Source organism: Aphelocoma coerulescens, unplaced genomic scaffold (assembly GCF_041296385.1).
Source record: "Aphelocoma coerulescens isolate FSJ_1873_10779 unplaced genomic scaffold, UR_Acoe_1.0 HiC_scaffold_238, whole genome shotgun sequence".
NCBI lineage: Eukaryota > Metazoa > Chordata > Aves > Passeriformes > Corvidae > Aphelocoma > Aphelocoma coerulescens.
Window position 1 is genome coordinate 26,777 of NW_027183583.1, and position 12,642 is coordinate 39,418.

The 12,642-nt window shown below is 50.4% G+C and overlaps 1 long non-coding RNA gene across 1 annotated transcript; it reads left to right on the forward strand.

Moving 5' to 3' along the window:
• The first annotated feature begins 237 nt into the window (after positions 1-237).
• LOC138101334 (uncharacterized) lies at positions 238-5,971 on the forward strand. Its single transcript, XR_011147107.1, has 3 exons — positions 238-282; positions 890-937; positions 5,824-5,971. It is a non-coding gene; the product is annotated as an uncharacterized lncRNA (long non-coding RNA).
• Positions 5,972-12,642: the final 6,671 nt, after the last annotated feature.

A 12,642-nucleotide genomic window follows, 5' to 3' on the forward strand; every position in this document is an offset into this window, starting at 1 on the left:
GCCCTGAGGGAAAGGCGGGAAGCGCCATTTTACCTGAGGGCAACCCTCACTGGGGCGTGGCCAAGGGGGGAGGCGGGAAATGAATCAACCAATAGGAGAGCTGGGTTTGGGTTGGCGCATGCGCAGAAGCGCCGGGGGAAAAGCGCGCGAAGCGCCATGTTGGGTGAGGGCAAGAGTGAGGGCGTGACGTCACGCGGCGGGAAGCCACGCCCACTTCTCCCCCCCCCCCCCCCTTCCCCCTCAGGACTCGCCGCCATTTTGGAGCCGCCGCCGCTCCCTGAGGTAACGACGGGGGGCGACCCCGCCTCAAATTTGGGGGGGGGCTGAGGAGGCATCAAACCCCCTGAAACAGCTCTAAAACACCCCCAAAATCCTCCCAAATTTGGGGGGGATGGGGGGAGGTTAAGGGGCCCCACACCCTCAAACTCACCCAGAGACTCCCCGCAATGTCCCCCCAAATTTGGGGGGGGGTGGGGGGTGGTTTAAGGGGCCGCAAAGCGTGGAAACACCTCCGAAATCGGGTGTCTTAACACCCCTAAAAGTGCACGAAATTTTGGGGGACTGAAGGGGAGCCCGGACCCTCAAAACGCCCCCCAAAATCTCACCAATTTTGGGAAGGTTTAAGGGGATCCAGACCCTCAAAACACCCCCGAATTTTGGGTCCAAAGAGGCCCCAAAAGCGCCCTAAATTTGGGGGGGTCTGAAGAGGCCTTGAGACACCCAAAAGACCCCCAAAATTCAGGTGAAACCCCACCCAGAGACCCCCCCCCCCCAAATCTCCCCCTCTCCCCAATTTTGGAGGTCCCAGGTACCCCCAGACCCCAAATTTCCCCCAAATCTCGCCAAATTTCCCTAAAATCTCCCCAAATTTTCTCTTTCTCCCCCTCAGGTGATGCCAGACACCCCCAAAGCCCCCCCAGATTTGGGGTCTCTCCAGGTGAGCCCCCCCCGACCCCAAAATCCCCCCAAATCCCTCCCAGACCCCCCAAATCCTCCCCAAAACCCCCCCAAAATTGCCCAAATCTCCCTCACATCGCTCCAAAATTCTCCTAATCCACAAAATCCCTCCTCATATCCCCCCAAATTGTTCCAAAATTGCATAAAATCCACTCAAAATGACCCTAAATTAAGCCAAAACCACCCAAAATCCCAATTTTGGGGGGACTCGGGGTCCCAAAAAGCTGGGATGCCCCAAAACTCCCAAAATAGCCCCAAAAACGCTTTGAATTCCTCCAAAATCTCAGAAAATTCCCCCAAAATCGCGTCCAACTCTCCCAAATGCTCCTCCAAATTTGTCTAACCCCCAAAATCCCCCCAATTCCACACAAAAGCCACAAAAATCCAACAAAATCCACCCAAAATCCCCCAAAATTACCCAAATTACCCCAAATCTACCCAAAATCACCTCAAATCCACCCAAAATCCACCCAAATTTCCACAAAATCCACTCAAATCCACTCAAAATCACCTCAAATCCACCCAAAATCCCCCCAAATCCACTCAAAATCCACCAAAACCCACCCAAAATCCCCCCAAATCCACCCCAAATCAACCCAAAATCCACCCAAAATCTCCAAAACCCACCCAAAATCTCTGAAACCCACCCAAAATCCACCTCAAATCCACCCCAAATTCACCCAAACCCAACCAAATTCACCCAAAATTACCTCAAATCCACCCAAACCCACCCAAAATTCACACAAATTCACCAAATCACCTCAAATCCACCCAAAAGTCACCAAAATCCACCCCAAATCCACCCAAAACCAACCCAAATTTCCACAAAATCCACCCCAAATCACCTCAAATCCACCCAAAATCCACCCAAACCCACCCAAATTCCCCCAAATTCACCAAATTCCACCAAAATCACCTCAAATCCACCCAAAATCCCCTCAAATTTGCCCCCTTGGCAGGCGCTGCGGGGCTCCCTGGTGGCCACAAAATCCACCCAAATCCACCCAAACCCCACCCAAATTTCCACAAAATCCACCCAAATTGACCCAAAAGTCACCCAAATTCACCAAAATCCACCAAAATAAACCAAAATCCACCAAAATCACCTCAAATCCACCCAAAATCCCCTCAAATTCGCCCCCTGGGCAGGCGCTGTGGGGCTCCCTGGTGGCCACAAAATCTGCCCAAAATCCACCCAAAATCCACCCAAAACCCACCCAAATTTCCACAAAATCCACCCAAATCCACCCAAAATTCACCAAAATCCACCAAAATAAACAAAAATCCACCAAAATCACCTCAGATCCACCCAAAATCCCCTCAAATTGACCCCCTGGGCAAGCGCTGTGGAGCTCCCTGGAGGCTGCAAAAATCTGCCCAAAACCCACCCAAATTTCCACAAAATCCACCCAAAATTACCTCAAATCCACTCAAATCCACCCAAATTCACCAAAATAAACCAAATTCCACCAAAATCACCTCAAATCCACCCAAAATCCCCTCAAATTCGCCCCCTGGGCAGGCGCTGTGGGGCTCCCTGGTGGCCACAAAATCCGCCCAAAATCCACCCAAATTTCCACAAAATCCACCCAAAATCCACCCAAATCCACCCAAAATCCACTCAAATTCACCAAAATAAACCAAATTCCACCAAAATCACCTCAAATCCACCCAAAATCCCCTCAAATTGACCCCCTGGGCAGGTGCTGCAGGGCTCCCTGGAGGCTGCAAAATCCCCCAAACTCACCCAAAACCCATCCAAATTTCCCCCAAATCCACCCAAATCCACCCAAAATCACCAAAATTCACCAAAATCCACCCAAATCCACCAAAATAAACAAAAATCCACCAAAATCACCTCAGATCCACCCAAAATCCCCTCAAATTGACCCCCTGGGCAAGCGCTGTGGAGCTCCCTGGAGGCTGCAAAAATCTGCCCAAAACCCACCCAAATTTCCACAAAATCCACCCAAAATTACCTCAAATCCACCCAAAATCCACTCAAATTCACCAAAATTCACCAAAATCACCTCAAATCCACCCCAAATCCCCTCAAATTCGCCCCCTGGGCAGGCGCTGTGGGGCTCCCTGGTGGCCACAAAATCCGCCCAAAATCCACCCAAATTTCCACAAAATCCACCCAAAATCCACCCAAATCTACCCAAAATCCACTCAAATTCACCAAAATAAACCAAATTCCACCAAAATCACCTCAAATCCACCCCAAAATCCCCTCAAATTGACCCCCTGGGCAGGCGCTGTGGGGCTCCCTGGTGGCCACAAAATCCGCCCAAAATCCACCCAAAATCCACCCAAATTTCCACAAAATCCACCCAAATCCACCCAAAATCACCCAAATCCACCAAAATAAACAAAAATCCACCAAAATCACCTCAGATCCACCCAAAATCCCCTCAAATTGACCCCCTGGGCAAGCGCTGTGGAGCTCCCTGGAGGCTGCAAAAATCTGCCCAAAACCCACCCAAATTTCCACAAAATCCACCCAAAATTACCTCAAATCCACCCAAAATCCACCCAAATTCACCAAAATAAACCAAATTCCACCAAAATCACCTCAAATCCACCCCAAATCCCCTCAAATTCGCCCCCTGGGCAGGCGCTGCGGGGCTCCCTGGAGGCTGCAAAAATCCCCCAAACCCACCCAAAATCCACCCAAATTTCCACAAAATCCACCCAAAATCACCTCAAATCCACCCAAAATCCACCCAAATCCACCCAAGTCCACCCAAATTCACCAAAATCCACCAAAATCATCTCAAATCCACCCAAAATCCCCTCAAATTCACCCCCTGGGCAAGCGCTGTGGAGCTCCCTGGAGGCTGCAAAAATCTGCCCAAAACCCACCCAAATTTCCACAAAATCCACCCAAAATTACCTCAAATCCACCCAAAATCCACCCAAATTCACCAAAATAAACCAAAATCCACCAAAATCACCTCAAATCCACCCCAAATCCCCTCAAATTCGCCCCCTGGGCAGGCGCTGCGGGGCTCCCTGGAGGCTGCAAAATCCCCCAAATCCACCCAAAATCCACCCAAAACCCACCCAAATTTCCACAAAATCCACCCAAATCCACCCAAAATCACCCAAATCCACCAAAATAAACAAAAATCCACCAAAATCACCTCAGATCCACCCAAAATCCCCTCAAATTGACCCCCTGGGCAAGCGCTGTGGAGCTCCCTGGAGGCTGCAAAAATCTGCCCAAAACCCACCCAAATTTCCACAAAATCCACCCAAAATTACCTCAAATCCACTCAAATCCACCCAAATTCACCAAAATAAACCAAATTCCACCAAAATCACCTCAAATCCACCCCAAATCCCCTCAAATTCGCCCCCTGGGCAGGCGCTGCGGGGCTCCCTGGAGGCTGCAAAAATCCCCCAAATCCACCCAAAATCCACCCAAATTTCCACAAAATCCACCCAAAATCACCTCAAATCCACCCAAAATCCACCCAAATCCACCCAAGTCCACCCAAATTCACCAAAATCCACCAAAATCACCTCAAATCCACCCAAAATCCCCTCAAATTCGCCCCCTGGGCAGGCGCTGTGGGGCTCCCTGGTGGCCGCAAAATCCGCCCAAAATCCACCCAAAATCCACCCAAAACCCACCCAAATTTCCACAAAATCCACCCAAAATCCCCCCAAATCCACCCAAAATCCACTCAAATTCACCAAAATAAACCAAATTCCACCAAAATCACCTCAAATCCACCCCAAATCCCCTCAAATTCGCCCCCTGGGCAGGCGCTGTGGGGCTCCCTGGTGGCCACAAAATCCGCCCAAAATCCACCCAAAATCCACCCAAATTTCCACAAAATCCACCCAAATCCACTCAAAATCACCCAAATCCACCAAAATAAACAAAAATCCACCCAAATCACCTCAGATCCACCCAAAATCCCCTCAAATTGACCCCCTGGGCAAGCGCTGTGGAGCTCCCTGGAGGCTGCAAAAATCTGCCCAAAACCCACCCAAATTTCCACAAAATCCACCCAAAATTACCTCAAATCCACCCAAAATCCACCCAAATTCACCAAAATAAACCAAAATCCACCAAAATCACCTCAAATCCACCCCAAATCCCCTCAAATTCGCCCCCTGGGCAGGTGCTGCAGGGCTCCCTGGAGGCTGCAAAATCCCCCAAATCCACCCAAAATCCACCCAAAACCCACCCAAATTTCCACAAAATCCACCCAAATCCACCCAAAATCACCAAAATTCACCAAAATCCACCCAAATCCACCAAAATAAACCAAATTCCACCAAAATCACCTCAGATCCACCCAAAATCCCCTCAAATTGACCCCCTGGGCAAGCGCTGTGGAGCTCCCTGGAGGCTGCAAAAATCTGCCCAAAACCCACCCAAATTTCCACAAAATCCACCCAAAATTACCTCAAATCCACCCAAAATCCACCCAAATTCACCAAAATAAACCAAAATCCACCAAAATCACCTCAAATCCACCCCAAATCCCCTCAAATTCGCCCCCTGGGCAGGCGCTGCGGGGCTCCCTGGAGGCTGCAAAAATCCCCCAAATCCACCCAAAATCCACCCAAATTTCCACAAAATCCACCCAAAATCACCTCAAATCCACCCCAAATCCACCAAAGTCCACCCAAATTCACCAAAATTCACCAAAATCACCTCAAATCCACCCAAAATCCCCTCAAGTTCGCCCCCTGGGCAGGCGCTGCGGAGCTCCCTGGAAGCCACAAAATCCCGCAAACCCACCCAAAACCCACCCAAATTTCCACAAAATCCCCCCAAATCCACCCCAAACCCACCCAAATTGCCCAAAATCCCCCAAACTGACCCCAAACCCGCCCCCCGCGCAGGCGCTGTGGAGCTCCCTGGAGGCCGCGCTGCTCCGAGCCCCCGGCCAGGCCGAGCCCCCGGAGCTGGAGCCGCTGCTGCGGCTGCCGCTGCCCCCGGGCCGCAAGCTGAGGCGGCTGGACGGGGCGCGCCTGCTCCGCGACAACCTGGAATGGGTGAGAATCCGCGCGTTTCGGGAAAAAAAACGGGCAGTTCTGGGGTTTCCCGGGGATTCGGGATCGATTTGGGTGGATTTTAGTGATTTTTGGGGGTTTTTTGGGGTTTTTTTGGGTGGTTTTGAGAGGGGTTTTGAGGGCATCCTGAGGGGATTCTGAGGAGATTCTGAGGTGATTGTGATTGGATTGTGAAGGGATTTTGTTGCTTTTGAGGGGATTTTGAGGAGATTTTGAGGGATTTTTGGGAATTTGGGAATTTTGAGGGATTTTGGTTCAGTTTGGGATCAATTTGAGCGATTTTTGGGTTTTTTGGGGGATTTTGAGTGCTTTTGAGGTGGTTTTTGAGGGGATTCTGAGGGGACTTCTGAGGAGATTCTGAGGGGATTCTGAGGTGATTTTGTTGCATTTGAGGCGATTCTGAGGGGATTCTGAGGAGAGTTTGAGGCATTTTGAGGAGATTTGGAGGGGATTTTCAGGGATTTTGAGGGATTTGGGAATTTTGGGGGGATTTGGAGGGATTTCGGTTGAGTTTGGGCTGGATTGGAGCGGTTTTTGGGGAGGTTTGGGGCGGGTTTGGGGAGGGATCCTGCGGCTGCCGCTGCCCCCGGGCCGCAAGCTGAGGCGGCTGGACGGGGCGCGCCTGCTCCGCGACAACCTGGAATGGGTGAGAATCCGCGCGTTTCGGGAAAAAAACCGGGCAGTTCTGGGGTTTCCCGGGGATTCGGGATCGATTTGGGTGGATTTCAGTGATTTTTGGGGGTTTTGGGGGTTTTTTGGGGGGGGTTTTTGGGGTGGTTTTGAGGGGGGGTTTGAGGGCATCCTGAGGGGATTCTGAGGAGATTCTGAGGGGATTCTGAGGGGATTTTGTTGCGTTTGAGGAGATTTTCAGCGACTTTTGGGGACTTGAGAATTTTGAGGGATTTTGGTTCAGTTTGGGATCAATTTGAGCGATTTTTGGGTTTTTTGGGGGATTTTGAGTGCTTTTGAGGTGGTTTTTGAGGGGATTTTGAGGGGACTTCTGAGGAGATTCTGAGGGGATTCTGAGGTGATTTTGTTGCCTTTGAGGCGATTCTGAGGAGAGTTTGGGGCATTTTGAGGAGATTTGGAGGGGATTTTCAGGGATTTTGATGGATTTGGGAATTTTGGGGGGATTTGGAGGGATTTCGGTTGAGTTTGGGCTGGATTGGAGCGGTTTTTGGGGAGGTTTGGGGCGGGTTTGGGGAGGGATCCTGCGGCTGCCGCTGCCCCCGGGCCGCAAGCTGAGGCGGCTGGACGGGGCGCGCCTGCTCCGCGACAACCTGGAATGGGTGAGAATCCGCGCGTTTCGGGAAAAAACCGGCCAGTTCTGGGGTTTCCCGGGGATTCGGGATCGATTTGGGTGGATTTCAGTGATTTTTGGGGGTTTTTTGGGGTTTTTTTTGGGTGGTTTTGAGGGGGGTTTTGAGGGGATCCTGAGGGGATTCTGAGGAGGTTCTGAGGGGATTTTGTTGCATTTGAGGAGATTTTCAGCGACTTTTGGGGACTTGAGAATTTTGAGGGATTTTGGTTCAGTTTGGGATCAGTTTGAGCGATTTTTTGGGTTTTTTGGGGTCTTTTTGGGTGGTTTTGAGGGGGTTCTGAGGGGATTCTGAGGAGATGCTGAGGAGATTCTGAGGGGATTCTGAGGGGATTTCGTTGCATTTGAGGCAATTTTGAGGAGATTTTGAGGGATTTTGAGGGATTTGGGAATTTTGAGGGATTTTGGTTCAGTTTGGGATCAATTTGAGCGATTTTTGGTGTTTTTTGGTTGATTTTTTGGGGGATTTTGAGTGCTTTTGAGGGGGTTTGAGCAGGGTTTTGGAGGTGATTGTGAGGGGATTGTGAGGAGATTCTGAGGGGGTTCTGAGGAGATTTTCAGCGACTTTTGGGGATTTGAGAATTTTGAGGGATTTTGGTTCAGTTTGGGATCAATTTGAGCGATTTTTGGGTTTTTTGGGGGATTTTGAGTGCTTTTGAGGTGGTTTTTGAGGGGATTTTGAAGGGACTTCTGAGGAGATTCTGAGGGGATTCTGAGGAGAGAGTTTGAGGCATTTTGAGGAGATTTGGAGGGGATTTTCAGGGATTTTGATGGATTTGGGAATTTTGGGGGGATTTGGAGGGATTTCGGTTGAGTTTGGGCTGGATTGGAGCGGTTTTTGGGGAGGTTTGGGGCGGGTTTGGGGAGGGATCCTGCGGCTGCCGCTGCCCCCGGGCCGCAAGCTGAGGCGGCTGGACGGGGCGCGCCTGCTCCGCGACAACCTGGAATGGGTGAGAATCCGCGCGTTTCGGGAAAAAAACGGGGCAGTTCTGGGGTTTCCCGGGGATTCGGGATCGATTTGGGTGGATTTTAGTGATTTTTGGGGATCTTGGATGGTTTTTTTGGGGTTTTTTGGGGTGGTTTTGAGGGCATCCTGAGGGGATTCTGAAGGGATTCTGAGGGGATTTTGTTGCGTTTGAGGAGATTTTGAGGAGATTTTCAGCGACTTTTGGGGACTTGAGAATTTTGAGGGATTTCGGTTCTGTTTGGGATCAGTTTGAGCGATTTTTGGTGTTTTTTGGTTGATTTTTTGGGGGATTTTGAGTGCTTTTGAGGGGGTTTGAGCAGGGTTTTGGAGGGGATTGTGAGGAGGTTTTGAGGGGGTTCTGAGGAGATTTTCAGAGACTTCTGGGGATTTGAGAATTTTGAGGGATTTTGGTTCAGTTTGGGATCAATTTGAGCGATTTTTGGGTTTTTGGGGGGGATTTTGAGTGCTTTTGAGGTGGTTTTTGAGGGGATTTTGAGGGGACTTCTGAGGAGATTCTGAGGGGATTCTGAGGTGATTTTGTTGCCTTTGAGGCGATTCTGAGGGGATTCTGAGGAGAGTTTGAGGCATTTTGAGGAGATTTGGAGGGGATTTTCAGGGATTTTGATGGATTTGGGAATTTTGGGGGGATTTGGAGGGATTTCGGTTGAGTTTGGGCTGGATTGGAGCGGTTTTTGGGGAGGTTTGGGGCGGGTTTGGGGAGGGATCCTGCGGCTGCCGCTGCCCCCGGGCCGCAAGCTGAGGCGGCTGGACGGGGCGCGCCTGCTCCGCGACAACCTGGAATGGGTGAGAATCCGCGCGTTTCGGGAAAAAACCGGGCAGTTCTGGGGTTTCCCGGGGATTCGGGATCGATTTGGGTGGATTTCAGTGATTTTTTGGGGTTTTGGGGGTTTTTTTTTGGGTGGTTTTTGGGGTGGTTTTGAGGGGGGGTTTGAGGGCATCCTGAGGGGATTCTGAGGAGATTCTGAGGGGATTCTGAGGGGATTTTGTTGCGTTTGAGGAGATTTTCAGCGACTTTTGGGGACTTGAGAATTTTGAGGGATTTTGGTTCAGTTTGGGATCAATTTGAGCGATTTTTGGGTTTTTTGGGGGATTTTGAGTGCTTTTGAGGTGGTTTTTGAGGGGATTTTGAAGGGACTTCTGAGGAGATTCTGAGGGGATTCTGAGGAGAGTTTGAGGCATTTTGAGGAGATTTGGAGGGGATTTTCAGGGATTTTGATGGATTTGGGAATTTTGGGGGGATTTGGAGGGATTTCGGTTGAGTTTGGGCTGGATTGGAGCGGTTTTTGGGGAGGTTTGGGGCGGGTTTGGGGAGGGATCCTGCGGCTGCCGCTGCCCCCGGGCCGCAAGCTGAGGCGGCTGGACGGGGCGCGCCTGCTCCGCGACAACCTGGAATGGGTGAGAATCCGCGCGTTTCGGGAAAAAAACGGCCAGTTCTGGGGTTTCCCGGGGATTCGGGATCGATTTGGGTCGATTTCAGTGATTTTTGGGGATCTTGGATGGTTTTTTTGGGGGTTTTTGGGGTGGTTTTGAGGGCGGTTTTGAGGGCATCCTGAGGGGATTCTGAAGGGATTCTGAGGGGATTTTGTTGCGTTTGAGGAGATTTTGAGGGATTTTTGAGGGATTTGGGAATTTGGGGGGATTTTGAGGGATTTCGGTTCTGTTTGGGATCAGTTTGAGCGATTTTTTGGGTTTTTTGGGGTCTTTTTGGGTGGTTTTGAGGGGGTTTTTGAGGGGATTCTGAGAAGATGCTGAGGAGATTCTGAGGGGATTTCGTTGCATTTGAGGCGATTTTGAGGAGATTTTGAGGGATTTTGAGGGATTTGGGAATTTTGAGGGATTTTGGTTCAGTTTGGGATCAATTTGAGTGATTTTTGGTTTTTTGGGGGGATTTTGAGTGCTTTTGAGGTGGTTTTTGAGGGGATTCTGAGGGGACTTCTGAGGAGATTCTGAGGGGATTCTGAGGTGATTTTGTTGCCTTTGAGGCGATTCTGAGGGGATTCTGAGGAGAGTTTGAGGCATTTTGAGGAGATTTGGAGGGGATTTTCAGGGATTTTGAGGGATTTGGGAATTTTGGGGGGATTTGGAGGGATTTCGGTTGAGTTTGGGCTGGATTGGAGCGGTTTTTGGGGAGGTTTGGGGCGGGTTTGGGGAGGGATCCTGCGGCTGCCGCTGCCCCCGGGCCGCAAGCTGAGGCGGCTGGACGGGGCGCGCCTGCTCCGCGACAACCTGGAATGGGTGAGAATCCGCGCGTTTCGGGAAAAAAACGGGGCAGTTCTGGGGTTTCCCGGGGATTCGGGATCGATTTGGGTGGATTTTAGTGATTTTTGGGGGTTTTTTGGGGTTTTTTTGGGTGGTTTTGAGAGGGGTTTTGAGGGCATCCTGAGGGGATTCTGAGGAGATTCTGAGGTGATTGTGATTGGATTGTGAAGGGATTTTGTTGCTTTTGAGGGGATTTTGAGGAGATTTTGAGGGATTTTTGGGAATTTGGGAATTTTGAGGGATTTTGGTTCAGTTTGGGATCAATTACAGTGATTTTTGGGGTTTTTGGGTGGCTTTGAGGGTTTTTTTGAGGGGGTTTCTGAGGGGATTCTGAGGAGATGCTGAGGAGATTCTGAGGGGATTTTGTTGCGTTTGAGGAGATTTTGAGGGATTTTTGAGGGATTTGGGAATTTGGGGGGATTTTGAGGGATTTCGGTTCTGTTTGGGATCAGTTTGAGCGATTTTTTGGGTTTTTTGGGGTCTTTTTGGGTGGTTTTGAGGGGGTTTTTGAGGGGATTCTGAAGGGATGCTGAGGGGATTCTGAGGGGATTTTGTTGCATTTGAGGAGATTTTGGGGAGATTTTGAGGGATTTTGAGGGATTTGGGAATTTTGAGGGATTTTGGTTCAGTTTGGGATCAATTTGAGCGATTTTTGGGTTTTTTGGGGGATTTTGAGTGCTTTTGAGGTGGTTTTTGAGGGGATTCTGAGGGGACTTCTGAGGAGATTCTGAGGGGATTCTGAGGTGATTTTGTTGCCTTTGAGGCGATTCTGAGGGGATTCTGAGGAGAGTTTGAGGCATTTTGAGGAGATTTGGAGGGGATTTTCAGGGATTTTGAGGGATTTGGGAATTTTGGGGGGATTTGGAGGGATTTCGGTTGAGTTTGGGCTGGATTGGAGCGGTTTTTGGGGAGGTTTGGGGCGGGTTTGGGGAGGGATCCTGCGGCTGCCGCTGCCCCCGGGCCGCAAGCTGAGGCGGCTGGACGGGGCGCGCCTGCTCCGCGACAACCTGGAATGGGTGAGAATCCGCGCGTTTCGGGAAAAAACCGGGCAGTTCTGGGGTTTCCCGGGGATTCGGGATCGATTTGGGTCGATTTCAGTGATTTTTGGGGGTTTTTTGGGGGTTTTTTGGGTGGTTTTGAGGGGGGTTTTGAGGGGATCCTGAGGGGATTCTGAGGAGGTTCTGAGGGGATTTTGTTGCGTTTGAGGAGATTTTCAGCGACTTTTGGGGACTTGAGAATTTTGAGGGATTTTGGTTCAGTTTGGGATCAATTTGAGCGATTTTTGGGTTTTTTGGGGGATTTTGAGTGCTTTTGAAGTGGTTTTTGAGGGGATTCTGAGGGGACTTCTGAGGAGATTCTGAGGGCATTCTGAGGGGATTTTGTTGCATTTGAGGCGATTCTGAGGGGATTCTGAGGAGAGTTTGGGGCATTTTGAGGAGATTTGGAGGGGATTTTCAGGGATTTTGATGGATTTGGGAATTTTGGGGGGATTTGGAGGGATTTCGGTTGAGTTTGGGCTGGATTGGAGCGGTTTTTGGGGAGGTTTGGGGCGGGTTTGGGGAGGGATCCTGCGGCTGCCGCTGCCCCCGGGCCGCAAGCTGAGGCGGCTGGACGGGGCGCGCCTGCTCCGCGACAACCTGGAATGGGTGAGAATCCGCGCGTTTCGGGAAAAAAACGGCCAGTTCTGGGGTTTCCCGGGGATTCGGGATCGATTTGGGTCAATTTCAGTGATTTTTGGGGTTTTTTTGGGGGTTTTTTGGGTGGTTTTGAGGGGGGTTTTGAGGGGATCCTGAGGGGATTCTGAGGAGGTTCTGAGGGGATTTTGTTGCGTTTGAGGAGATTTTCAGCGACTTTTGGGGACTTGAGAATTTTGAGGGATTTTGGTTCAGTTTGGGATCAATTTGAGCGATTTTTGGGTTTTTGGGGGGGATTTTGAGTGCTTTTGAGGTGGTTTTTGAGGGGATTCTGAGGGGACTTCTGAGGAGATTCTGAGGGGATTCTGAGGTGATTTTGTTGCCTTTGAGGCGATTCTGAGGGGATTCTGAGGAGAGTTTGGGGCATTTTGAGGAGATTTGGAGGGGAT